The following is a 25,929-nucleotide window of genomic DNA, read 5'->3' on the forward strand; positions in this document are numbered from 1 at the left end:
AGCAGGAAGGTTGGATATTTCAAGATGGCAACATTTCCTGTCCAATGTCCTCACGTCCCGAACGCTCCCAAACGCTCAAAAGCCTCACACCGGGCAAGCCCTCACCGGGTAGATCTCTGGCTCCCAGTTAAAATCAAATCCTGAGCATGCTAGCGCTAGGATCAAAGAGAGAGGAGAGGGTTAGAGAGCTGCTATCTTGGTAAAGGCCTGAAACTGCTAGTTCCCAAGAGGGTCTGCACTTTCAGTTATGACTGACTGTGAGACGAGAAGATGAAGATTTTCTGCACCCAGCATACATTGCAGCATGCTTAGGCAAATGAGGAGCGAGACCCACCAATCCCTCGCCACTTCGCTGAAAGCTCCTCCTCTGCATAAAGAGAACACTTTTACAAGGGAGCAGAGTGGCGCAGCGGAAGCGTGCTGGGCCCATAACCCAGAGGTCGATGGACCGAAACCATCCTCTGCTATAATATTTCTTGTTTTTTCTTCTGAGAACCAATCTGTCATTTCCACGCTACCAGCAAGGAAAAGCGCAGGCTTGTGCTAGCTATGTGAGAAAAGACTTCTCAACTATCTGTCTCTGCTGAAATACAAGAGAGTGATCGCCAAAGGATCAACCCCATACTTTGAAAGTAAAGATACCCAATTATAAGCATAAATGACTGGTGGGACCGTCACACGTTTTTCTGGGCATGCTTTGAATGTCATTCTTGCCTTTTCGTTCTGCTCTTATCATTCTCCTGGGCATTTCATGGAAGGCACTCTCTTTCTCTTCGCTGCTTTGCTTCCAATGCTGCCTAAATATGTTCATTTCCACTATTTGTACTACTGCTTTCCATTTCTTCTCTTCTGCACAGATTTGGCCTTGGTTTCAATCCCCAGTTCCTTACCCTCTACAAGAAACTTTCTACTGCTTTTCATGTTGGTATCTAAACAAAATGCACCATTGAAACTGGTGCAAGATAGTCATTGAACTCGGGGTTGTAATCTTTAGAACCGAGAGCAACCACATCATAGGGCGTTGGTGGTATAGTGGTGAGCATAGCTGCTGCCCAAGCAGTTGACCCGGGTTCGATTCCCGGCCAATGCAGTGCAAATTTGTATATGTTCTCCAAGCAGGATTTGTTTTAATGCAACATGTCACAAAACGGAAATATCATGAACAGATTAATCAGACGTTAAATTAAAAAAAAAATGAAATACTTAGGCAGGCATCTCGATCGCCCCATCTGCTAAATTCATTGTCCTATTAGATGCTATTTTCCAAAAAGCAGAGTCACCACTCACATGTGCTGGTAATAAATATGTTGCGGGCGGTAGACAATGAAAGGGCTGAACCCCGACCAGACATTCTAACTCTAGCATCTCTATATTAAAAAGCATTTCTAGGCAATATCTAGCATGTGAATAAAAGTAGGCAAGATCCACCGATGAATCTGGCAAAAGTCCCCAACGATTTTGTGCACACTTGTTCTCTCACCTGAATGCAGCGCCACCTTGTAGCCATCGGATGTAACTGCAGCTCACAAAATGTTATATCAGAGAGCAAGTTGAGAGGACTCCAAGAGGCAGATGTCCATGGAAAGAGCCTCTCACGACAGCAGGAAGGTTGGATATTTCAAGATGGCAACATTTCCTGTCCAACGTCCTCACGTCCCGAACGCTCCCAAACGCTCAAAAGCCTCGCCCTCACCGGGTAGATCTCTGGCTCCCAGTTAAAATCAAATCCTGAGCATGCTAGCGCTAGGATCAAAGAGAGAGGAGAGGGTTAGAGAGCTGCTATCTTGGTAAAGGCCTGAAACTGCTAGTTCCCATGAGGGTCTGCACTTTCAGTTATGACTGACTGTGAGACGAGAAGATGAAGATTTTCTGCACCCAGCATACATTGCAGCATGCTTAGGCAAATGAGGAGCGAGACCCACCAATCCCTCGCCACTTCGCTGAAAGCTCCTCCTCTGCATAAAGAGAACACTTTTACAAGGGAGCAGAGTGGCGCAGCGGAAGCGTGCTGGGCCCATAACCCAGAGGTCGATGGATCGAAACCATCCTCTGCTATAATATTTCTTGTTTTTTCTTCTGAGAACCAATCTGTCATTTCCACGCTACCAGCAAGGAAAAGCGCAGGCTTGTGCTAGCTATGTGAGAAAAGACTTCTCAACTATCTGTCTCTGCTGAAATACAAGAGAGTGATCGCCAAAGGATCAACCCCATACTTTGAAATTAAAGATACCCAATTATAAGCATAAATGACTGGTGGGACCGTCACACGTTTTTCTGGGCATGCTTTGAATGACATTCTTGCCTTTTCGTTCTGCTCTTATCATTCTCCTGGGCATTTCATGGAAGGCACTCTCTTTCTCTTCGCTGCTTTGCTTCCAATGCTGCCTAAATATGTTCATTTCCACTATTTGTACTACTGCTTTCCATTTCTTCTCTTCTGCACAGATTTGGCCTTGGTTTCAATCCCCAGTTCCTTACCCTCTACAAGAAACTTTCTACTGCTTTTCATGTTGGTATCTAAACCAAATGCACCATTGAAACTGGTGCAAGATAGTCATTGAACTCGGGGTTGTAATCTTTAGAACCGAGAGCAACCACATCATAGGGCGTTGGTGGTATAGTGGTGAGCATAGCTGCTTCCCAAGCAGTTGACCCGGGTTCGATTCCCGGCCAATGCAGTGCAAATTTTTATATGTTCTCCAAGCAGGATTTGTTTTAATGCAACATGTCACAAAACGGAAATATCATGAACAGATTAATCAGACGTTAAATTTAAAAAAAAAATGAAATACTTAGGCAGGCATCTCGATCGCCCCATCTGCTACATTCATTGTCCTATTAGATGCTATTTTCCAAAAAGCAGAGTCACCACTCACATGTGCTGGTAATAAATATGTTGCGGGCGGTAGACAATGAAAGGGCTGAACCCCGACCAGACATTCTAACTCTAGCATCTCTATATTAAAAAGCATTTCTAGGCAATATCTAGCATGTGAATAAAAGTAGGCAAGATCCACCGATGAATCTGGCAAAAGTCCCCAACGATTTTGTGCACACTTGTTCTCTCACCTGAATGCAGCGCCACCTTGTAGCCATCGGATGTAAATGCAGCTCACAAAATGTTATATCAGAGAGCAAGTTGAGAGGACTCCAAGAGGCAGATGTCCATGGAAAGAGCCTCTCACGACAGCAGGAAGGTTGGATATTTCAAGATGGCAACATTTCCTGTCCAACGTCCTCACATCCCGAACGCTCCCAAACGCTCAAAAGCCTCCCCTCACCGGGTAGATCTCTGGCTCCCAGTTAAAATCAAATCCTGAGCATGCTAGCGCTAGGATCAAAGAGAGAGGAGAGGGTTAGAGAGCTGCTATCTTGGTAAAGGCCTGAAACTGCTAGTTCCCAAGAGGGTCTGCACTTTCAGTTATGACTGACTGTGAGACGAGAAGATGAAGATTTTCTGCACCCAGCATACATTGCAGCATGCTTAGGCAAATGAGGAGCGAGACCCACCAATCCCTCGCCACTTCGCTGAAAGCTCCTCCTCTGCATAAAGAGAACACTTTTACAAGGGAGCAGAGTGGCGCAGCGGAAGCGTGCTGGGCCCATAACCCAGAGGTCGATGGATCGAAACCATCCTCTGCTATAATATTTCTTGTTTTTTCTTCTGAGAACCAATCTGTCATTTCCACGCTACCAGCAAGGAAAAGCGCAGGCTTGTGCTAGCTATGTGAGAAAAGACTTCTCAACTATCTGTCTCTGCTGAAATACAAGAGAGTGATCGCCAAAGGATCAACCCCATACTTTGAAAGTAAAGATACCCAATTATAAGCATAAATGACTGGTGGGACCGTCACACGTTTTTCTGGGCATGCTTTGAATGTCATTCTTGCCTTTTCGTTCTGCTCTTATCATTCTCATGGGCATTTCATGGAAGGCACTCTCTTTCTCTTCGCTGCTTTGCTTCCAATGCTGCCTAAATATGTTCATTTCCACTATTTGTACTACTGCTTTCCATTTCTTCTCTTCTGCACAGATTTGGCCTTGATTTCAATCCCCAGTTCCTTACCCTCTACAAGAAACTTTCTACTGCTTTTCATGTTGGTATCTAAACCAAATGCACCATTGAAACTGGTGCAAGATAGTCATTGAACTCGGGGTTGTAATCTTTAGAACCGAGAGCACCCACATCATAGGGCGTTGGTGGTATAGTGGTGAGCATAGCTGCTTCCCAAGCAGTTGACCCGGGTTCGATTCCCGGCCAATGCTGTGCAAATTTTTATATGTTCTCCAAGCAGGATTTGTTTTAATGCAACATGTCACAAAACGGAAATATCATGAACAGATTAATCAGACGTTAAATTTAAAAAAAAATGAAATACTTAGGCAGGCATCTCGATCGCCCCATCTGCTACATTCATTGTCCTATTAGATGCTATTTTCCAAAAAGCAGAGTCACCACTCACATGTGCTGGTAATAAATATGTTGCGGGCGGTAGACAATGAAAGGGCTGAACCCCGACCAGACATTCTAACTCTAGCATCTCTATATTAAAAAGCATTTCTAGGCAATATCTAGCATGTGAATAAAAGTAGGCAAGATCCACCGATGAATCTGGCAAAAGTCCCCAACGATTTTGTGCACACTTGTTCTCTCACCTGAATGCAGCGCCACCTTGTAGCCATCGGATGTAACTGCAGCTCACAAAATGTTATATCAGAGAGCAAGTTGAGAGGACTCCAAGAGGCAGATGTCCATGGAAAGAGCCTCTCACGACAGCAGGAAGGTTGGATATTTCAAGATGGCAACATTTCCTGTCCAACGTCCTCACTTCCCGAACGCTCCCAAACGCTCAAAAGCCTCGCCGTCACCGGGTAGATCTCTGGCTCCCAGTTAAAATCAAATCCTGAGCATGCTAGCGCTAGGATGAAAGAGAGAGGAGAGGGTTAGAGAGCTGCTATCTTGGTAAAGTCCTGAAACTGCTAGTTCCCAAGAGGGTCTGCACTTTCAGTTATGACTGACTGTGAGACGAGAAGATGAAGATTTTCTGCACCCAGCATACATTGCAGCATGCTTAGGCAAATGAGGAGCGAGACCCACCAATCCCTCGCCACTTCGCTGAAAGCTCCTCCTCTGCATAAAGAGAACACTTTTACAAGGGAGCAGAGTGGTGCAGCGGAAGCGTGCTGGGCCCATAACCCAGAGGTCGATGGATCGAAACCATCCTCTGCTATAATATTTCTTGTTTTTTCTTCTGAGAACCAATCTGTCATTTCCACGCTACCAGCAAGGAAAAGCGCAGGCTTGTGCTAGCTATGTGAGAAAAGACTTCTCAACTATCTGTCTCTGCTGAAATACAAGAGAGTGATCGCCAAAGGATCAACCCCATACTTTGAAAGTAAAGATACCCAATTATAAGCATAAATGACTGGTGGGACCGTCACACGTTTTTCTGGGCATGCTTTGAATGTCATTCTTGCCTTTTCGTTCTGCTCTTATCATTCTCCTGGGCATTTCATGGAAGGCACTCTCTTTCTCTTCGCTGCTTTGCTTCCAATGCTGCCTAAATATGTTCATTTCCACTATTTGTACTACTGCTTTCCATTTCTTCTCTTCTGCACAGATTTGGCCTTGGTTTCAATCCCCAGTTCCTTACCCTCTACAAGAAACTTTCTACTGCTTTTCATGTTGGTATCTAAACCAAATGCACCATTGAAACTGGTGCAAGATAGTCATTGAACTCGGGGTTGTAATCTTTAGAACCGAGAGCAACCACATCATAGGGCGTTGGTGGTATAGTGGTGAGCATAGCTGCTTCCCAAGCAGTTGACCCGGGTTCGATTCCCGGCCAATGCAGTGCAAATTTTTATATGTTCTCCAAGCAGGATTTGTTTTAATGCAACATGTCACAAAACGGAAATATCATGAACAGATTAATCAGACGTTAAATTAAAAAAAAAATGAAATACTTAGGCAGGCATCTCGATCGCCCCATCTGCTACATTCATTGTCCTATTAGATGCTATTTTCCAAAAAGCAGAGTCACCACTCACATGTGCTGGTAATAAATATGTTGCGGGCGGTAGACAATGAAAGGGCTGAACCCCGACCAGACATTCTAACTCTAGCATCTCTATATTAAAAAGCATTTCTAGGCAATATCTAGCATGTGAATAAAAGTAGGCAAGATCCACCGATGAATCTGGCAAAAGTCCCCAACGATTTTGTGCACACTTGTTCTCTCACCTGAATGCAGCGCCACCTTGTAGCCATCGGATGTAACTGCAGCTCACAAAATGTTATATCAGAGAGCAAGTTGAGAGGACTCCAAGAGGCAGATGTCCATGGAAAGACCCTTTCACGACAGCAGGAAGGTTGGATATTTCAAGATGGCAACATTTCCTGTCCAATGTCCTCACGTCCCGAACGCTCCCAAACGCTCAAAAGCCTCGCCCTCACCGGGTAGATCTCTGGCTCCCAGTTAAAATCAAATCCTGAGCATGCTAGCGCTAGGATCAAAGAGAGAGGAGAGGGTTAGAGAGCTGCTATCTTGGTAAAGGCCTGAAACTGCTAGTTCCCAAGAGGGTCTGCACTTTCAGTTATGACTAACTGTGAGACGAGAAGATGAAGATTTTCTGCACCCAGCATACATTGCAGCATGCTTAGGCAAATGAGGAGCGAGACCCACCAATCCCTCGCCACTTCGCTGAAAGCTCCTCCTCTGCATAAAGAGAACACTTTTACAAGGGAGCAGAGTGGCGCAGCGGAAGCGTGCTGGGCCCATAACCCAGAGGTTGATGGATTGAAACCATCCTCTGCTATAATATTTCTTGTTTTTTCTTCTGAGAACCAATCTGTCATTTCCGCGCTACCAGCAAGGAAAAGCGCAGGCTTGTGCTAGCTATGTGAGAAAAGACTTCTCAACTATCTGTCTCTGCTGAAATACAAGAGAGTGATCGCCAAAGGATCAACCCCATACTTTGAAAATAAAGATACCCAATTATAAGCATAAATGACTGGTGGGACCTTCACACGTTTTTCTGGGCATGCTTTGAATGTCATTCTTGCCTTTTCGTTCTGCTCTTATCATTCTCCTGGGCATTTCATGGAAGGCACTCTCTTTCTCTTCGCTGCTTTGCTTCCAATGCTGCCTACATATGGTCATTTCCACTATTTGTACTACTGCTTTCCATTTCTTCTCTTCTGCACAGATTTGGCCTTGGTTTCAATCCCCAGTTCCTTACCCTCTACAAGAAACTTTCTACTGCTTTTCATGTTGGTATCTAAACCAAATGCACCATTGAAACTGGTGCAAGATAGTCATTGAACTCGGGGTTGTAATCTTTAGAACCGAGAGCAACCACATCATAGGGCGTTGGTGGTATAGTGGTGAGCATAGCTGCTTCCCAAGCAGTTGACCCGGGTTCGATTCCCGGCCAATGCAGTGCAAATTTTTATATGTTCTCCAAGCAGGATTTGTTTTAATGCAACATGTCACAAAACGGAAATATCATGAACAGATTAATCAGATGTTAAATTAAAAAAAAAATGAAATACTTAGGCAGGCATCTCGATCGCCCCATCTGCTACATTCATTGTCCTATTAGATGCTATTTTCCAAAAAGCAGAGTCACCACTCACATGTGCTGGTAAGAAATATGTTGCGGGCGGTAGACAATGAAAGGGCTGAACCCCGACCAGACATTCTAACTCTAGCATCTCTATATTAAAAAGCATTTCTAGGCAATATCTAGCATGTGAATAAAAGTAGGCAAGATCCACCGATGAATCTGGCAAAAGTCCCCAACGATTTTGTGCACACTTGTTCTCTCACCTGAATGCAGCGCCACCTTGTAGCCATCGGATGTAACTGCAGCTCACAAAATGTTATATCAGAGAGCAAGTTGAGAGGACTCCAAGAGGCAGATGTCCATGGAAAGAGCCTCTCACTACAGCAGGAAGGTTGGATATTTCAAGATGGCAACATTTCCTGTCCAATGTCCTCACGTCCCGAACGCTCCCAAACGCTCAAAAGCCTCGCCCTCACCGGGTAGATCTCTGGCTCCCAGTTAAAATCAAATCCTGAGCATGCTAGCGCTAGGATCAAAGAGAGAGGAGAGGGTTAGAGAGCTGCTATCTTGGTAAAGGCCTGAAACTGCTAGTTCCCAAGAGGGTCTGCACTTTCAGTTATGACTGACTGTGAGACGAGAAGATGAAGATTTTCTGCACCCAGCATACATTGCAGCATGCTTAGGCAAATGAGGAGCGAGACCCACCAATCCCTCGCCACTTCGCTGAAAGCTCCTCCTCTGCATAAAGAGAACACTTTTACAAGGGAGCAGAGTGGCGCAGCGGAAGCGTGCTGGGCCCATAACCCAGAGGTCGATGGACCGAAACCATCCTCTGCTATAATATTTCTTGTTTTTTCTTCTGAGAACCAATCTGTCATTTCCACGCTACCAGCAAGGAAAAGCGCAGGCTTGTGCTAGCTATGTGAGAAAAGACTTCTCAACTATCTGTCTCTGCTGAAATACAAGAGAGTGATCGCCAAAGGATCAACCCCATACTTTGAAAGTAAAGATACCCAATTATAAGCATAAATGACTGGTGGGACCGTCACACGTTTTTCTGGGCATGCTTTGAATGTCATTCTTGCCTTTTCGTTCTGCTCTTATCATTCTCCTGGGCATTTCATGGAAGGCACTCTCTTTCTCTTCGCTGCTTTGCTTCCAATGCTGCCTAAATATGTTCATTTCCACTATTTGTACTACTGCTTTCCATTTCTTCTCTTCTGCACAGATTTGGCCTTGGTTTCAATCCCCAGTTCCTTACCCTCTACAAGAAACTTTCTACTGCTTTTCATGTTGGTATCTAAACCAAATGCACCATTGAAACTGGTGCAAGATAGTCATTGAACTCGGGGTTGTAATCTTTAGAACCGAGAGCAACCACATCATAGGGCGTTGGTGGTATAGTGGTGAGCATAGCTGCTTCCCAAGCAGTTGACCCGGGTTTGATTCCCGGCCAATGCAGTGCAAATTTTTATATGTTCTCCAAGCAGGATTTGTTTTAATGCAACATGTCACAAAACGGAAATATCATGAACAGATTAATCAGACGTTAAATTAAAAAAAAAATGAAATACTTAGGCAGGCATCTCGATCGCCCCATCTGCTACATTCATTGTCCTATTAGATGCTATTTTCCAAAAAGCAGAGTCACCACTCACATGTGCTGGTAATAAATATGTTGCGGGCGGTAGACAATGAAAGGGCTGAACCCCGACCAGACATTCTAACTCTAGCATCTCTATATTAAAAAGCATTTCTAGGCAATATCTAGCATGTGAATAAAAGTAGGTAAGATCCACCGATGAATCTGGCAAAAGTCCCCAACGATTTTGTGCACACTTGTTCTCTCACCTGAATGCAGCGCCACCTTGTAGCCATCGGATGTAACTGCAGCTCACAAAATGTTATATCAGAGAGCAAGTTGAGAGGACTCCAAGAGGCAGATGTCCATGGAAAGAGCCTCTCACGACAGCAGGAAGGTTGGATATTTCAAGATGGCAACATTTCCTGTCCAACGTCCTCACGTCCCGAACGCTCAAAAGCCTCACACCGGGCAAGCCCTCACCGGGTAGATCTCTGGCTCCCAGTTAAAATCAAATCTTGAGCATGCTAGCGCTAGGATCAAAGAGAGAGGAGAGGGTTAGAGAGCTGCTATCTTGGTAAAGGCCTGAAACTGCTAGTTCCCAAGAGGGTCTGCACTTTCAGTTATGACTGACTGTGAGACGAGAAGATGAAGATTTTCTGCACCCAGCATACATTGCAGCATGCTTAGGCAAATGAGGAGCGAGACCCACCAATCCCTCGCCATTCGCTGAAAGCTCCTCCTCTGCATAAAGAGAACACTTTTACAAGGGAGCAGAGTGGCGCAGCGGAAGCGTGCTGGGCCCATAACCCAGAGGTCGATGGATCGAAACCATCCTCTGCTATAATATTTCTTGTTTTTTCTTCTGAGAACCAATCTGTCATTTCCACGCTACCAGCAAGGAAAAGCGCAGGCTTGTGCTAGCTATGTGAGAAAAGACTTCTCAACTATCTGTCTCTGCTGAAATACAAGAGAGTGATCGCCAAAGGATCAACCCCATACTTTGAAAGTAAAGATACCCAATTATAAGCATAAATGACTGGTGGGACCGTCACACGTTTTTCTGGGCATGCTTTGAATGTCATTCTTGCCTTTTCGTTCTGCTCTTATCATTCTCCTGGGCATTTCATGGAAGGCACTCTCTTTCTCTTCGCTGCTTTGCTTCCAATGCTGCCTAAATATGTTCATTTCCACTATTTGTACTACTGCTTTCCATTTCTTCTCTTCTGCACAGATTTGGCCTTGGTTTCAATCCCCAGTTCCTTACCCTCTACAAGAAACTTTCTACTGCTTTTCATGTTGGTATCTAAACCAAATGCACCATTGAAACTGGTGCAAGATAGTCATTGAACTCGGGGTTGTAATCTTTAGAACCGAGAGCAACCACATCATAGGGCGTTGGTGGTATAGTGGTGAGCATAGCTGCTTCCCAAGCAGTTGACCCGGGTTCGATTCCCGGCCAATGCAGTGCAAATTTTTATATGTTCTCCAAGCAGGATTTGTTTTAATGCAACATGTCACAAAACGGAAATATCATGAACAGATTAATCAGACGTTAAATTAAAAAAAAAATGAAATACTTAGGCAGGCATCTTGATCGCCCCATCTGCTAAATTCATTGTCCTATTAGATGCTATTTTCCAAAAAGCAGAGTCACCACTCACATGTGCTGGTAATAAATATGTTGCGGGCGGTAGACAATGAAAGGGCTGAACCCCGACCAGACATTCTAACTCTAGCATCTCTATATTAAAAAGCATTTCTAGGCAATATCTAGCATGTGAATAAAAGTAGGCAAGATCCACCGATGAATCTGGCAAAAGTCCCCAACGATTTTGTGCACACTTGTTCTCTCACCTGAATGCAGCGCCACCTTGTAGCCATCGGATGTAACTGCAGCTCACAAAATGTTATATCAGAGAGCAAGTTGAGAGGACTCCAAGAGGCAGATGTCCATGGAAAGAGCCTCTCACGACAGCAGGAAGGTTGGATATTTCAAGATGGCAACATTTCCTGTCCAACGTCCTCACTTCCCGAACGCTCCCAAACGCTCAAAAGCCTCACACCGGGCAAGCCCTCACCGGGTAGATCTCTGGCTCCCAGTTAAAATCAAATCCTGAGCATGCTAGCGCTAGGATCAAAGAGAGAGGAGAGGGTTAGAGAGCTGCTATCTTGGTAAAGGCCTGAAACTGCTAGTTCCCAAGAGGGTCTGCACTTTCAGTTATGACTGACTGTGAGACGAGAAGATGAAGATTTTCTGCACCCAGCATACATTGCAGCATGCTTAGGCAAATGAGGAGCGAGACCCACCAATCCCTCGCCACTTCGCTGAAAGCTCCTCCTCTGCATAAAGAGAACACTTTTACAAGGGAGCAGAGTGGCGCAGCGGAAGCGTGCTGGGCCCATAACCCAGAGGTCGATGGATCGAAACCATCCTCTGCTATAATATTTCTTGTTTTTTCTTCTGAGAACCAATCTGTCATTTCCACGCTACCAGCAAGGAAAAGCGCAGGCTTGTGATAGCTATGTGAGAAAAGACTTCTCAACTATCTGTCTCTGCTGAAATACAAGAGAGTGATCGCCAAAGGATCAACCCCATACTTTGAAAGTAAAGATACCCAATTATAAGCATAAATGACTGGTGGGACCGTCACACGTTTTTCTGGGCATGCTTTGAATGTCATTCTTGCCTTTTCGTTCTGCTCTTATCATTCTCCTGGGCATTTCATGGAAGGCACTCTCTTTCTCTTCGCTGCTTTGCTTCCAATGCTGCCTAAATATGTTCATTTCCACTATTTGTACTACTGCTTTCCATTTCTTCTCTTCTGCACAGATTTGGCCTTGGTTTCAATCCCCAGTTCCTTACCCTCTACAAGAAACTTTCTACTGCTTTTCACGTTGGTATCTAAACCAAATGCACCATTGAAACTGGTGCAAGATAGTCATTGAACTCGGGGTTGTAATCTTTAGAACCGAGAGCAACCACATCATAGGGCGTTGGTGGTATAGTGGTGAGCATAGCTGCTTCCCAAGCAGTTGACCCGGGTTCGATTCCCGGCCAATGCAGTGCAAATTTTTATATGTTCTCCAAGCAGGATTTGTTTTAATGCAACATGTCACAAAACGGAAATATCATGAACAGATTAATCAGACGTTAAATAAAAAAAAAAATGAAATACTTAGGCAGGCATCTCGATCGCCCCATCTGCTACATTCATTGTCCTATTAGATGCTATTTTCCAAAAAGCAGAGTCACCACTCACATGTGCTGGTAATAAATATGTTGCGGGCGGTAGACAATGAAAGGGCTGAACCCCGACCAGACATTCTAACTCTAGCATCTCTATATTAAAAAGCATTTCTAGGCAATATCTATAATGTGAATAAAAGTAGGCAAGATCCACCGATGAATCTGGCAAAAGTCCCCAACGATTTTGTGCACACTTGTTCTCTCACCTGAATGCAGCGCCACCTTGTAGCCATCGGATGTAACTGCAGCTCACAAAATGTTATATCAGAGAGCAAGTTGAGAGGACTCCAAGAGGCAGATGTCCATGGAAAGACCCTCTCACGACAGCAGGAAGGTTGGATATTTCAAGATGGCAACATTTCCTGTCCAATGTCCTCACGTCCCGAACGCTCCCAAACGCTCAAAAGCCTCGCCCTCACCGGGTAGATCTCTGGCTCCCAGTTAAAATCAAATCCTGAGCATGCTAGCGCTAGGATCAAAGAGAGAGGAGAGGGTTAGAGAGCTGCTATCTTGGTAAAGGCCTGAAACTGCTAGTTCCCAAGAGGGTCTGCACTTTCAGTTATGACTAACTGTGAGACGAGAAGATGAAGATTTTCTGCACCCAGCATACATTGCAGCATGCTTAGGCAAATGAGGAGCGAGACCCACCAATCCCTCGCCACTTCGCTGAAAGCTCCTCCTCTGCATAAAGAGAACACTTTTACAAGGGAGCAGAGTGGCGCAGCGGAAGCGTGCTGGGCCCATAACCCAGAGGTTGATGGATTGAAACCATCCTCTGCTATAATATTTCTTGTTTTTTCTTCTGAGAACCAATCTGTCATTTCCACGCTACCAGCAAGGAAAAGCGCAGGCTTGTGCTAGCTATGTGAGAAAAGACTTCTCAACTATCTGTCTCTGCTGAAATACAAGAGAGTGATCTCCAAAGGATCAACCCCATACTTTGAAAATAAAGATACCCAATTATAAGCATAAATGACTGGTGGGACCTTCACACGTTTTTCTGGGCATGCTTTGAATGTCATTCTTGCCTTTTCGTTCTGCTCTTATCATTCTCCTGGGCATTTCATGGAAGGCACTCTCTTTCTCTTCGCTGCTTTGCTTCCAATGCTGCCTACATATGGTCATTTTCACTATTTGTACTTCTGCTTTCCATTTCTTCTCTTCTGCACAGATTTGGCCTTGGTTTCAATCCCCAGTTCCTTACCCTCTACAAGAAACTTTCTACTGCTTTTCATGTTGGTATCTAAACCAAATGCACCATTGAAACTGGTGCAAGATAGTCATTGAACTCGGGGTTGTAATCTTTAGAACCGAGAGCAACCACATCATAGGGCGTTGGTGGTATAGTGGTGAGCATAGCTGCTTCCCAAGCAGTTGACCCGGGTTCGATTCCCGGCCAATGCAGTGCAAATTTTTATATGTTCTCCAAGCAGGATTTGTTTTAATGCAACATGTCACAAAACGGAAATATCATGAACAGATTAATCAGACGTTAAATTAAAAAAAAAATGAAATACTTAGGCAGGCATCTCGATCGCCCCATCTGCTACATTCATTGTCCTATTAGATGCTATTTTCCAAAAAGCAGAGTCACCACTCACATGTGCTGGTAATAAATATGTTGCGGGCGGTAGACAATGAAAGGGCTGAACCCCGACCAGACATTCTAACTCTAGCATCTCTATATTAAAAAGCATTTCTAGGCAATATCTAGCATGTGAATAAAAGTAGGCAAGATCCACCGATGAATCTGGCAAAAGTCCCCAACGATTTTGTGCACACTTGTTCTCTCACCTGAATGCAGCGCCACCTTGTAGCCATCGGATGTAACTGCAGCTCACAAAATGTTATATCAGAGAGCAAGTTGAGAGGACTCCAAGAGGCAGATGTCCATGGAAAGAGCCTCTCACGACAGCAGGAAGGTTGGATATTTCAAGATGGCAACATTTCCTGTCCAACGTCCTCACGTCCCGAACGCTCAAAAGCCTCACATCGGGCAAGCCCTCACCGGGTAGATCTCTGGCTCCCAGTTAAAATCAAATCTTGAGCATGCTAGCGCTAGGATCAAAGAGAGAGGAGAGGGTTAGAGAGCTGCTATCTTGGTAAAGGCCTGAAACTGCTAGTTCCCAAGAGGGTCTGCACTTTCAGTTATGACTGACTGTGAGACGAGAAGATGAAGATTTTCTGCACCCAGCATACATTGCAGCATGCTTAGGCAAATGAGGAGCGAGACCCACCAATCCCTCGCCACTTCGCTGAAAGCTCCTCCTCTGCATAAAGAGAACATTTTTACAAGGGAGCAGAGTGGCGCAGCGGAAGCGTGCTGGGCCCATAACCCAGAGGTCGATGGATCGAAACCATCCTCTGCTATAATATTTCTTGTTTTTTCTTCTGAGAACCAATCTGTCATTTCCACGCTACCAGCAAGGAAAAGCGCAGGCTTGTGCTAGCTATGTGAGAAAAGACTTCTCAACTATCTGTCTCTGCTGAAATACAAGAGAGTGATCGCCAAAGGATCAACCCCATACTTTGAAAGTAAAGATACCCAATTATAAGCATAAATGACTGGTGGGACCGTCACACGTTTTTCTGGGCATGCTTTGAATGTCATTCTTGCCTTTTCGTTCTGCTCTTATCATTCTCCTGGGCATTTCATGGAAGGCACTCTCTTTCTCTTCGCTGCTTTGCTTCCAATGCTGCCTAAATATGTTCATTTCCACTATTTGTACTACTGCTTTCTATTTCTTCTCTTCTGCACAGATTTGGCCTTGGTTTCAATCCCCAGTTCCTTACCCTCTACAAGAAACTTTCTACTGCTTTTCATGTTGGTATCTAAACCAAATGCACCATTGAAACTGGTGCAAGATAGTCATTGAACTCGGGGTTGTAATCTTTAGAACCGAGAGCAACCACATCATAGGGCGTTGGTGGTATAGTGGTGAGCATAGCTGCTTCCCAAGCAGTTGACCCGGGTTCGATTCCCGGCCAATGCAGTGCAAATTTTTATATGTTCTCCAAGCAGGATTTGTTTTAATGCAACATGTCACAAAACGGAAATATCATGAACAGATTAATCAGACGTTAAATTAAAAAAAAATGAAATACTTGGGCAGGCATCTCGATCGCCCCATCTGCTAAATTCATTGTCCTATTAGATGCTATTTTCCAAAAAGCAGAGTCACCACTCACATGTGCTGGTAATAAATATGTTGCGGGCGGTAGACAATGAAAGGGCTGAACCCCGACCAGACATTCTAACTCTAGCATCTCTATATGAAAAAGCATTTCTAGGCAATATCTAGCATGTGAATAAAAGTAGGCAAGATCCACCGATGAATCTGGCAAAAGTCCCCAACGATTTTGTGCACACTTGTTCTCTCACCTGAATGCAGCGCCACCTTGTAGCCATCGGATGTAAATGCAGCTCACAAAATGTTATATCAGAGAGCAAGTTAAGAGGACTCCAAGAGGCAGATGTCCATGGAAAGAGCCTCTCACGACAGCAGGAAGGTTGGATATTTCAAGATGGCAACATTTCCTGTCCAACGTCCTCACGTCCCGAACGCTCCCAAACGCTCAAAAGCCTCACACCGGGCAAGCCCTCACCGGGTAGATCTCTGGCTCCCAGTTAAAATCAAATCCTGAGCATGCTAGCGCTAGGATCAAAGAGAGAGGAGAGGGTTAGAGAGCTGCTATCTTGGTAAAGGCCTGAAACTGCTAGTTCCCAAGAGGGTCTGCACTTTCAGTTATGACTGACTGTGAGACGAGAAGATGAAGATTTTCTGCACCCAGCATACATTGCAGCATGCTTAGGCAAATGAGGAGCGAGACCCACCAATCCCTCGCCACTTCGCTGAAAGCTCCTCCTCTGCATAAAGAGAACACTTTTACAAGGGAGCAGAGTGGCGCAGCGGAAGCGTGCTGGGCCCATAACCCAGAGGTCGATGGATCGAAACCATCCTCTGCTATAATATTTCTTGTTTTTTCTTCTGAGAACCAATCTGTCATTTCCACGCTACCAGCAAGGAAAAGCGCAGGCTTGTGCTAGCTATGTGAGAAAAGACTTCTCAACTATCTGTCTCTGCTGAAATACAAGAGAGTGATCGCCAAAGGATCAACCCCATACTTTGAAATTAAAGATACCCAATTATAAGCATAAATGACTGGTGGGACCGTCACACGTTTTTCTGGGCATGCTTTGAATGTCATTCTTGCCTTTCCGTTCTGCTCTTATCATTCTCCTGGGCATTTCATGGAAGGCACTCTCTTTCTCTTCGCTGCTTTGCTTCCAATGCTGCCTAAATATGTTCATTTCCACTATTTGTACTACTGCTTTCCATTTCTTCTCTTCTGCACAGATTTGGCCTTGGTTTCAATCCCCAGTTCCTTACCCTCTACAAGAAACTTTCTACTGCTTTTCATGTTGGTATCTAAACCAAATGCACCATTGAAACTGGTGCAAGATAGTCATTGAACTCGGGGTTGTAATCTTTAGAACCGAGAGCAACCACATCATAGGGCGTTGGTGGTATAGTGGTGAGCATAGCTGCTTCCCAAGCAGTTGACCCGGGTTCGATTCCCGGCCAATGCAGTGCAAATTTTTATATGTTCTCCAAGCAGGATTTGTTTTAATGCAACATGTCACAAAACGGAAATATCATGAACAGATTAATCAGACGTTAAATTTAAAAAAAAAATGAAATACTTAGGCAGGCATCTCGATCGCCCCATCTGCTACATTCATTGTCCTATTAGATGCTATTTTCCAAAAAGCAGAGTCACCACTCACATGTGCTGGTAATAAATATGTTGCGGGCGGTAGACAATGAAAGGGCTGAACCCCGACCAGACATTCTAACTCTAGCATCTCTATATTAAAAAGCATTTCTAGGCAATATCTAGCATGTGAATAAAAGTAGGCAAGATCCACCGATGAATCTGGCAAAAGTCCCCAACGATTTTGTGCACACTTGTTCTCTCACCTGAATGCAGCGCCACCTTGTAGCCATCAGATGTAAATGCAGCTCACAAAATGTTATATCAGAGAGCAAGTTGAGAGGACTCCAAGAGGCAGATGTCCATGGAAAGAGCCTCTCACGACAGCAGGAAGGTTGGATATTTCAAGATGGCAACATTTCCTGTCCAACGTCCTCACGTCCCGAACGCTCCCAAACGCTCAAAAGCCTCCCCTCACCGGGTAGATCTCTGGCTCCCAGTTAAAATCAAATCCTGAGCATGCTAGCGCTAGGATCAAAGAGAGAGGAGAGGGTTAGAGAGCTGCTATCTTGGTAAAGGCCTGAAACTGCTAGTTCCCAAGAGGGTCTGCACTTTCAGTTATGACTGACTGTGAGACGAGAAGATGAAGATTTTCTGCACCCAGCATACATTGCAGCATGCTTAGGCAAATGAGGAGCGAGACCCACCAATCCCTCGCCACTTCGCTGAAAGCTCCTCCTCTGCATAAAGAGAACACTTTTACAAGGGAGCAGAGTGGCGCAGCGGAAGCGTGCTGGGCCCATAACCCAGAGGTCGATGGATCGAAACCATCCTCTGCTATAATATTTCTTGTTTTTTCTTCTGAGAAACAATCTGTCATTTCCACGCTACCAGCAAGGAAAAGCGCAGGCTTGTGCTAGCTATGTGAGAAAAGACTTCTCAACTATCTGTCTCTGCTGAAATACAAGAGAGTGATCGCCAAAGGATCAACCCCATACTTTGAAAGTAAAGATACCCAATTATAAGCATAAATGACTGGTGGGACCGTCACACGTTTTTCTGGGCATGCTTTGAATGTCATTCTTGCCTTTTCGTTCTGCTCTTATCATTCTCCTGGGCATTTCATGGAAGGCACTCTCTTTCTCTTCGCTGCTTTGCTTCCAATGCTGCCTAAATATGTTCATTTCCACTATTTGTACTACTGCTTTCCATTTCTTCTCTTCTGCACAGATTTGGCCTTGATTTCAATCCCCAGTTCCTTACCCTCTACAAGAAACTTTCTACTGCTTTTCATGTTGGTATCTAAACCAAATGCACCATTGAAACTGGTGCAAGATAGTCATTGAACTCGGGGTTGTAATCTTTAGAACCGAGAGCACCCACATCATAGGGCGTTGGTGGTATAGTGGTGAGCATAGCTGCTTCCCAAGCAGTTGACCAGGGTTCGATTCCCAGCCAATGCTGTGCAAATTTTTATATGTTCTCCAAGCAGGATTTGTTTTAATGCAACATGTCACAAAACGCAAATATCATGAACAGATTAATCAGACGTTAAATTAAAAAAAAAATGAAATACTTAGGCAGGCATCTCGATCGCCCCATCTGCTACATTCATTGTCCTATTAGATGCTATTTTCCAAAAAGCAGAGTCACCACTCACATGTGCTGGTAATAAATATGTTGCGGGCGGTAGACAATGAAAGGGCTGAACCCCGACCAGACATTCTAACTCTAGCATCTCTATATTAAAAAGCATTTCTAGGCAATATCTAGCATGTGAATAAAAGTAGGCAAGATCCACCGATGAATCTGGCAAAAGTCCCCAACGATTTTGTGCACACTTGTTCTCTCACCTGAATGCAGCGCCACCTTGTAGCCATCGGATGTAACTGCAGCTCACAAAATGTTATATCAGAGAGCAAGTTGAGAGGACTCCAAGAGGCAGATGTCCATGGAAAGAGCCTCTCACGACAGCAGGAAGGTTGGATATTTCAAGATGGCAACATTTCCTGTCCAACGTCCTCACTTCCCGAACGCTCCCAAACGCTCAAAAGCCTCGCCGTCACCGGGTAGATCTCTGGCTCCCAGTTAAAATCAAATCCTGAGCATGCTAGCGCTAGGATCAAAGAGAGAGGAGAGGGTTAGAGAGCTGCTATCTTGGTAAAGTCCTGAAACTGCTAGTTCCCAAGAGGGTCTGCACTTTCAGTTATGACTGACTGTGAGACGAGAAGATGAAGATTTTCTGCACCCAGCATACATTGCAGCATGCTTAGGCAAATGAGGAGCGAGACCCACCAATCCCTCGCCACTTCGCTGAAAGCTCCTCCTCTGCATAAAGAGAACACTTTTACAAGGGAGCAGAGTGGTGCAGCGGAAGCGTGCTGGGCCCATAACCCAGAGGTCGATGGATCGAAACCATCCTCTGCTATAATATTTCTTGTTTTTTCTTCTGAGAACCAATCTGTCATTTCCACGCTACCAGCAAGGAAAAGCGCAGGCTTGTGCTAGCTATGTGAGAAAAGACTTCTCAACTATCTGTCTCTGCTGAAATACAAGAGAGTGATCGCCAAAGGATCAACCCCATACTTTGAAAGTAAAGATACCCAATTATAAGCATAAATGACTGGTGGGACCGTCACACGTTTTTCTGGGCATGCTTTGAATGTCATTCTTGCCTTTTCGTTCTGCTCTTATCATTCTCCTGGGCATTTCATGGAAGGCACTCTCTTTCTCTTCGCTGCTTTGCTTCCAATGCTGCCTAAATATGTTCATTTCCACTATTTGTACTACTGCTTTCCATTTCTTCTCTTCTGCACAGATTTGGCCTTGGTTTCAATCCCCAGTTCCTTACCCTCTACAAGAAACTTTCTACTGCTTTTCATGTTGGTATCTAAACCAAATGCACCATTGAAACTGGTGCAAGATAGTCATTGAACTCGGGGTTGTAATCTTTAGAACCGAGAGCAACCACATCATAGGGCGTTGGTGGTATAGTGGTGAGCATAGCTGCTTCCCAAGCAGTTGACCCGGGTTCGATTCCCGGCCAATGCAGTGCAAATTTTTATATGTTCTCCAAGCAGGATTTGTTTTAATGCAACATGTCACAAAACGGAAATATCATGAACAGATTAATCAGACGTTAAATTAAAAAAAAAATGAAATACTTAGGCAGGCATCTCGATCGCCCCATCTGCTACATTCATTGTCCTATTAGATGCTATTTTCCAAAAAGCAGAGTCACCACTCACATGTGCTGGTAATAAATATGTTGCGGGCGGTAGACAATGAAAGGGCTGAACCCCGACCAGACATTCTAACTCTAGCATCTCTATATTAAAAAGCATTTCTAGGCAATATCTAGCATGTGAATAAAAGTAGGCAAGATCCACCGATGAATCTGGCAAAAGTCCCCAACGATTTTGTGCACACTTGTTCTCTCACCTGAATGCAGCGCCACCTTGTAGCCATCGGATGTAACTGCAGCTCACAAAATGTTATATCAGAGAGCAAGTTGAGAGGACTCCAAGAGGCAGATGTCCATGGAAAGACCCTCTCACGACAGCAGGAAGGTTGGATATTTCAAGATGGCAACATTTCCTGTCCAATGTCCTCACGTCCCGAACGCTCCCAAACGCTCAAAAGCCTCGCCCTCACCGGGTAGATCTCTGGCTCCCAGTTAAAATCAAATCCTGAGCATGCTAGCGCTAGGATCAAAGAGAGAGGAGAGGGTTAGAGAGCTGCTATCTTGGTAAAGGCCTGAAACTGCTAGTTCCCAAGAGGGTCTGCACTTTCAGTTATGACTGACTGTGAGACGAGAAGATGAAGATTTTCTGCACCCAGCATACATTGCAGCATGCTTAGGCAAATGAGGAGCGAGACCCACCAATCCCTCGCCACTTCGCTGAAAGCTCCTCCTCTGCATAAAGAGAACACTTTTACAAGGGAGCAGAGTGGCGCAGCGGAAGCGTGCTGGGCCCATAACCCAGAGGTCGATGGACCGAAACCATCCTCTGCTATAATATTTCTTGTTTTTTCTTCTGAGAACCAATCTGTCATTTCCACGCTACCAGCAAGGAAAAGCGCAGGCTTGTGCTAGCTATGTGAGAAAAGACTTCTCAACTATCTGTCTCTGCTGAAATACAAGAGAGTGATCGCCAAAGGATCAACCCCATACTTTGAAAGTAAAGATACCCAATTATAAGCATAAATGACTGGTGGGACCGTCACACGTTTTTCTGGGCATGCTTTGAATGTCATTCTTGCCTTTTCGTTCTGCTCTTATCATTCTCCTGGGCATTTCATGGAAGGCACTCTCTTTCTCTTCACTGCTTTGCTTCCAATGCTGCCTAAATATGTTCATTTCCACTATTTGTACTACTGCTTTCCATTTCTTCTCTTCTGCACAGATTTGGCCTTGGTTTCAATCCCCAGTTCCTTACCCTCTACAAGAAACTTTCTACTGCTTTTCATGTTGGTATCTAAACCAAATGCACCATTGAAACTGGTGCAAGATAGTCATTGAACTCGGGGTTGTAATCTTTAGAACCGAGAGCAACCACATCATAGGGCGTTGGTGGTATAGTGGTGAGCATAGCTGCTTCCCAAGCATTTGACCCGGGTTTGATTCCCGGCCAATGCAGTGCAAATTTTTATATGTTCTCCAAGCAGGATTTGTTTTAATGCAACATGTCACAAAACGGAAATATCATGAACAGATTAATCAGACGTTAAATTAAAAAAAAAATGAAATACTTAGGCAGGCATCTCAATCGCCCCATCTGCTACATTCATTGTCCTATTAGATGCTATTTTCCAAAAAGCAGAGTCACCACTCACATGTGCTGGTAATAAATATGTTGCGGGCGGTAGACAATGAAAGGGCTGAACCCCGACCAGACATTCTAACTCTAGCATCTCTATATTAAAAAGCATTTCTAGGCAATATCTAGCATGTGAATAAAAGTAGGTAAGATCCACCGATGAATCTGGCAAAAGTCCCCAACGATTTTGTGCACACTTGTTCTCTCACCTGAATGCAGCGCCACCTTGTAGCCATCGGATGTAACTGCAGCTCACAAAATGTTATATCAGAGAGCAAGTTGAGAGGACTCCAAGAGGCAGATGTCCATGGAAAGAGCCTCTCACGACAGCAGGAAGGTTGGATATTTCAAGATGGCAACATTTCCTGTCCAACGTCCTCACGTCCCGAACGCTCAAAAGCCTCACACCGGGCAAGCCCTCACCGGGTAGATCTCTGGCTCCCAGTTAAAATCAAATCTTGAGCATGCTAGCGCTAGGATCAAAGAGAGAGGAGAGGGTTAGAGAGCTGCTATCTTGGTAAAGGCCTGAAACTGCTAGTTCCCAAGAGGGTCTGCACTTTCAGTTATGACTGACTGTGAGACGAGAAGATGAAGATTTTCTGCACCCAGCATACATTGCAGCATGCTTAGGCAAATGAGGAGCGAGACCCACCAATCCCTCGCCACTTCGCTGAAAGCTCCTCCTCTGCATAAAGAGAACACTTTTACAAGGGAGCAGAGTGGCGCAGCGGAAGCGTGCTGGGCCCATAACCCAGAGGTCGATGGATCGAAACCATCCTCTGCTATAATATTTCTTGTTTTTTCTTCTGAGAACCAATCTGTCATTTCCACGCTACCAGCAAGGAAAAGCGCAGGCTTGTGCTAGCTATGTGAGAAAAGACTTCTCAACTATCTGTCTCTGCTGAAATACAAGAGAGTGATCGCCAAAGGATCAACCCCATACTTTGAAAGTAAAGATACCCAATTATAAGCATAAATGACTGGTGGGACCGTCACACGTTTTTCTGGGCATGCTTTGAATGTCATTCTTGCCTTTTCGTTCTGCTCTTATCATTCTCCTGGGCATTTCATGGAAGGCACTCTCTTTCTCTTCGCTGCTTTGCTTCCAATGCTGCCTAAATATGTTCATTTCCACTATTTGTACTACTGCTTTCCATTTCTTCTCTTCTGCACAGATTTGGCCTTGGTTTCAATCCCCAGTTCCTTACCCTCTACAAGAAACTTTCTACTGCTTTTCATGTTGGTATCTAAACCAAATGCACCATTGAAACTGGTGCAAGATAGTCATTGAACTCGGGGTTGTAATCTTTAGAACCGAGAGCAACCACATCATAGGGCGTTGGTGGTATAGTGGTGAGCATAGCTGCTTCCCAAGCAGTTGACCCGGGTTCGATTCCCGGCCAATGCAGTGCAAATTTTTATATGTTCTCCAAGCAGGATTTGTTTTAATGCAACATGTCACAAAACGGAAATATCATGAACAGATTAATCAGACGTTAAATTAAAAAAAAAAATGAAATACTTAGGCAGGCATCTCGATCGCCCCATCTGCTAAATTCATTGTCCTATTAGATGCTATTTTCCAAAAAGCAGAGTCACCACTCACATGTGCTGGTAATAAATATGTTGCGGGCGGTAGACAATGAAAGGGCTGAACCCCGACCAGACATTCTAACTCTAGCATCTCTATATTAAAAAGCATTTCTAGGCAATATCTAGCATGTGAATAAAAGTAGGCAAGATCCACCGATGAATCTGGCAAAAGTCCCCAACGATTTTGTGCACACTTGTTCTCTCACCTGAATGCAGCGCCACCTTGTAGCCATCGGATGTAACTGCAGCTCACAAAATGTTATATCAGAGAGCAAGTTGAGAGGACTCCAAGAGGCAGATGTCCATGGAAAGAGCCTCTCACAACAGCAGGAAGGTTGGATATTTCAAGATGGCAACATTTCCTGTCCAACGTCCTCACTTCCCGAACGCTCCCAAACGCTCAAAAGCCTCACACCGGGCAAGCCCTCACCGGGTAGATCTCTGGCTCCCAGTTAAAATCAAATCCTGAGCATGCTAGCGCTAGGATCAAAGAGAGAGGAGAGGGTTAGAGAGCTGCTATCTTGGTAAAGGCCTGAAACTGCTAGTTCCCAAGAGGGTCTGCACTTTCAGTTATGACTGACTGTGAGACGAGAAGATGAAGATTTTCTGCACCCAGCATACATTGCAGCATGCTTAGGCAAATGAGGAGCGAGACCCACCAATCCCTCGCCACTTCGCTGAAAGCTCCTCCTCTGCATAAAGAGAACACTTTTACAAGGGAGCAGAGTGGCGCAGCGGAAGCGTGCTGGGCCCATAACCCAGAGGTCGATGGATCGAAACCATCCTCTGCTATAATATTTCTTGTTTTTTCTTCTGAGAACCAATCTGTCATTTCCACGCTACCAGCAAGGAAAGGGGAAGCTTGTGCTAGCTATGTGAGAAAAGACTTCTCAACTATCTGTCTCTGCTGAAATACAAGAGAGTGATCGCCAAAGGATCAACCCCATACTTTGAAAGTAAAGATACCCAATTATAAGCATAAATGACTGGTGGGACCGTCACACGTTTTTCTGGGCATGCTTTGAATGTCATTCTTGCCTTTTCGTTCTGCTCTTATCATTCTCCTGGGCATTTCATGGAAGGCACTCTCTTTCTCTTCGCTGCTTTGCTTCCAATGCTGCCTAAATATGTTCATTTCCACTATTTGTACTACTGCTTTCCATTTCTTCTCTTCTGCACAGATTTGGCCTTGGTTTCAATCCCCAGTTTCTTACCCTCTACAAGAAACTTTCTACTGCTTTTCAAGTTGGTATCTAAACCAAATGCACCATTGAAACTGGTGCAAGATAGTCATTGAACTCGGGGTTGTAATCTTTAGAACCGAGAGCAACCACATCATAGGGCGTTGGTGGTATAGTGGTGAGCATAGCTGCTTCCCAAGCAGTTGACCCGGGTTCGATTCCCGGCCAATGCAGTGCAAATTTTTATATGTTCTCCAAGCAGGATTTGTTTTAATGCAACATGTCACAAAACGGAAATATCATGAACAGATTAATCAGACGTTAAATTAAAAAAAAAATGAAATACTTAGGCAGGCATCTCGATCGCCCCATCTGCTACATTCATTGTCCTATTAGATGCTATTTTCCAAAAAGCAGAGTCACCACTCACATGTGCTGGTAATAAATATGTTGCGGGCGGTAGACAATGAAAGGGCTGAACCCCGACCAGACATTCTAACTCTAGCATCTCTATATTAAAAAGCATTTCTAGGCAATATCTATAATGTGAATAAAAGTAGGCAAGATCCACCGATGAATCTGGCAAAAGTCCCCAACGATTTTGTGCACACTTGTTCTCTCACCTGAATGCAGCGCCACCTTGTAGCCATCGGATGTAACTGCAGCTCACAAAATGTTATATCAGAGAGCAAGTTGAGAGGACTCCAAGAGGCAGATGTCCATGGAAAGACCCTCTCACGACAGCAGGAAGGTTGGATATTTCAAGATGGCAACATTTCCTGTCCAATGTCCTCACGTCCCGAACGCTCCCAAACGCTCAAAAGCCTCGCCCTCACCGGGTAGATCTCTGGCTCCCAGTTAAAATCAAATCCTGAGCATGCTAGCGCTAGGATCAAAGAGAGAGGAGAGGGTTAGAGAGCTGCTATCTTGGTAAAGGCCTGAAACTGCTAGTTCCCAAGAGGGTCTGCAATTTCAGTTATGACTAACTGTGAGACGAGAAGATGAAGATTTTCTGCACCCAGCATACATTGCAGCATGCTTAGGCAAATGAGGAGCGAGACCCACCAATCCCTCGCCACTTCGCTGAAAGCTCCTCCTCTGCATAAAGAGAACACTTTTACAAGGGAGCAGAGTGGCGCAGCGGAAGCGTGCTGGGCCCATAACCCAGAGGTTGATGGATTGAAACCATCCTCTGCTATAATATTTCTTGTTTTTTCT

At 44.7% G+C, this 25,929-nt stretch overlaps 13 non-coding genes across 13 annotated transcripts; all 13 read left to right on the forward strand.

Moving 5' to 3' along the window:
• Nucleotides 1-2,606: 2,606 nt before the first annotated feature.
• Nucleotides 2,607-2,678, forward strand: TRNAG-CCC (transfer RNA glycine (anticodon CCC)). The gene has a single exon. It is a non-coding gene; the product is annotated as a tRNA-Gly (tRNA).
• Nucleotides 2,679-4,194: 1,516 nt separating this feature from the next.
• TRNAG-CCC (transfer RNA glycine (anticodon CCC)) lies at nucleotides 4,195-4,266 on the forward strand. The gene has a single exon. It is a non-coding gene; the product is annotated as a tRNA-Gly (tRNA).
• Nucleotides 4,267-5,782: 1,516 nt separating this feature from the next.
• Nucleotides 5,783-5,854, forward strand: TRNAG-CCC (transfer RNA glycine (anticodon CCC)). Its single transcript has one exon. It is a non-coding gene; the product is annotated as a tRNA-Gly (tRNA).
• A 1,516-nt stretch (nucleotides 5,855-7,370) lies between these two features.
• On the forward strand, nucleotides 7,371-7,442 carry TRNAG-CCC (transfer RNA glycine (anticodon CCC)). The gene has a single exon. It is a non-coding gene; the product is annotated as a tRNA-Gly (tRNA).
• Nucleotides 7,443-8,958: 1,516 nt separating this feature from the next.
• TRNAG-CCC (transfer RNA glycine (anticodon CCC)) lies at nucleotides 8,959-9,030 on the forward strand. The gene has a single exon. It is a non-coding gene; the product is annotated as a tRNA-Gly (tRNA).
• A 1,516-nt stretch (nucleotides 9,031-10,546) lies between these two features.
• Nucleotides 10,547-10,618, forward strand: TRNAG-CCC (transfer RNA glycine (anticodon CCC)). Its single transcript has one exon. It is a non-coding gene; the product is annotated as a tRNA-Gly (tRNA).
• A 1,527-nt stretch (nucleotides 10,619-12,145) lies between these two features.
• Nucleotides 12,146-12,217, forward strand: TRNAG-CCC (transfer RNA glycine (anticodon CCC)). The gene has a single exon. It is a non-coding gene; the product is annotated as a tRNA-Gly (tRNA).
• Nucleotides 12,218-13,733: 1,516 nt separating this feature from the next.
• Nucleotides 13,734-13,805, forward strand: TRNAG-CCC (transfer RNA glycine (anticodon CCC)). The gene has a single exon. It is a non-coding gene; the product is annotated as a tRNA-Gly (tRNA).
• A 1,517-nt stretch (nucleotides 13,806-15,322) lies between these two features.
• On the forward strand, nucleotides 15,323-15,394 carry TRNAG-CCC (transfer RNA glycine (anticodon CCC)). Its single transcript has one exon. It is a non-coding gene; the product is annotated as a tRNA-Gly (tRNA).
• A 1,526-nt stretch (nucleotides 15,395-16,920) lies between these two features.
• On the forward strand, nucleotides 16,921-16,992 carry TRNAG-CCC (transfer RNA glycine (anticodon CCC)). The gene has a single exon. It is a non-coding gene; the product is annotated as a tRNA-Gly (tRNA).
• Nucleotides 16,993-20,096: 3,104 nt separating this feature from the next.
• TRNAG-CCC (transfer RNA glycine (anticodon CCC)) lies at nucleotides 20,097-20,168 on the forward strand. The gene has a single exon. It is a non-coding gene; the product is annotated as a tRNA-Gly (tRNA).
• Nucleotides 20,169-23,273: 3,105 nt separating this feature from the next.
• Nucleotides 23,274-23,345, forward strand: TRNAG-CCC (transfer RNA glycine (anticodon CCC)). The gene has a single exon. It is a non-coding gene; the product is annotated as a tRNA-Gly (tRNA).
• A 1,527-nt stretch (nucleotides 23,346-24,872) lies between these two features.
• On the forward strand, nucleotides 24,873-24,944 carry TRNAG-CCC (transfer RNA glycine (anticodon CCC)). Its single transcript has one exon. It is a non-coding gene; the product is annotated as a tRNA-Gly (tRNA).
• Nucleotides 24,945-25,929: the final 985 nt, after the last annotated feature.

Source organism: Triturus cristatus, chromosome 11, assembly GCF_964204655.1.
Source record: "Triturus cristatus chromosome 11, aTriCri1.1, whole genome shotgun sequence".
Lineage (NCBI taxonomy): Eukaryota > Metazoa > Chordata > Amphibia > Caudata > Salamandridae > Triturus > Triturus cristatus.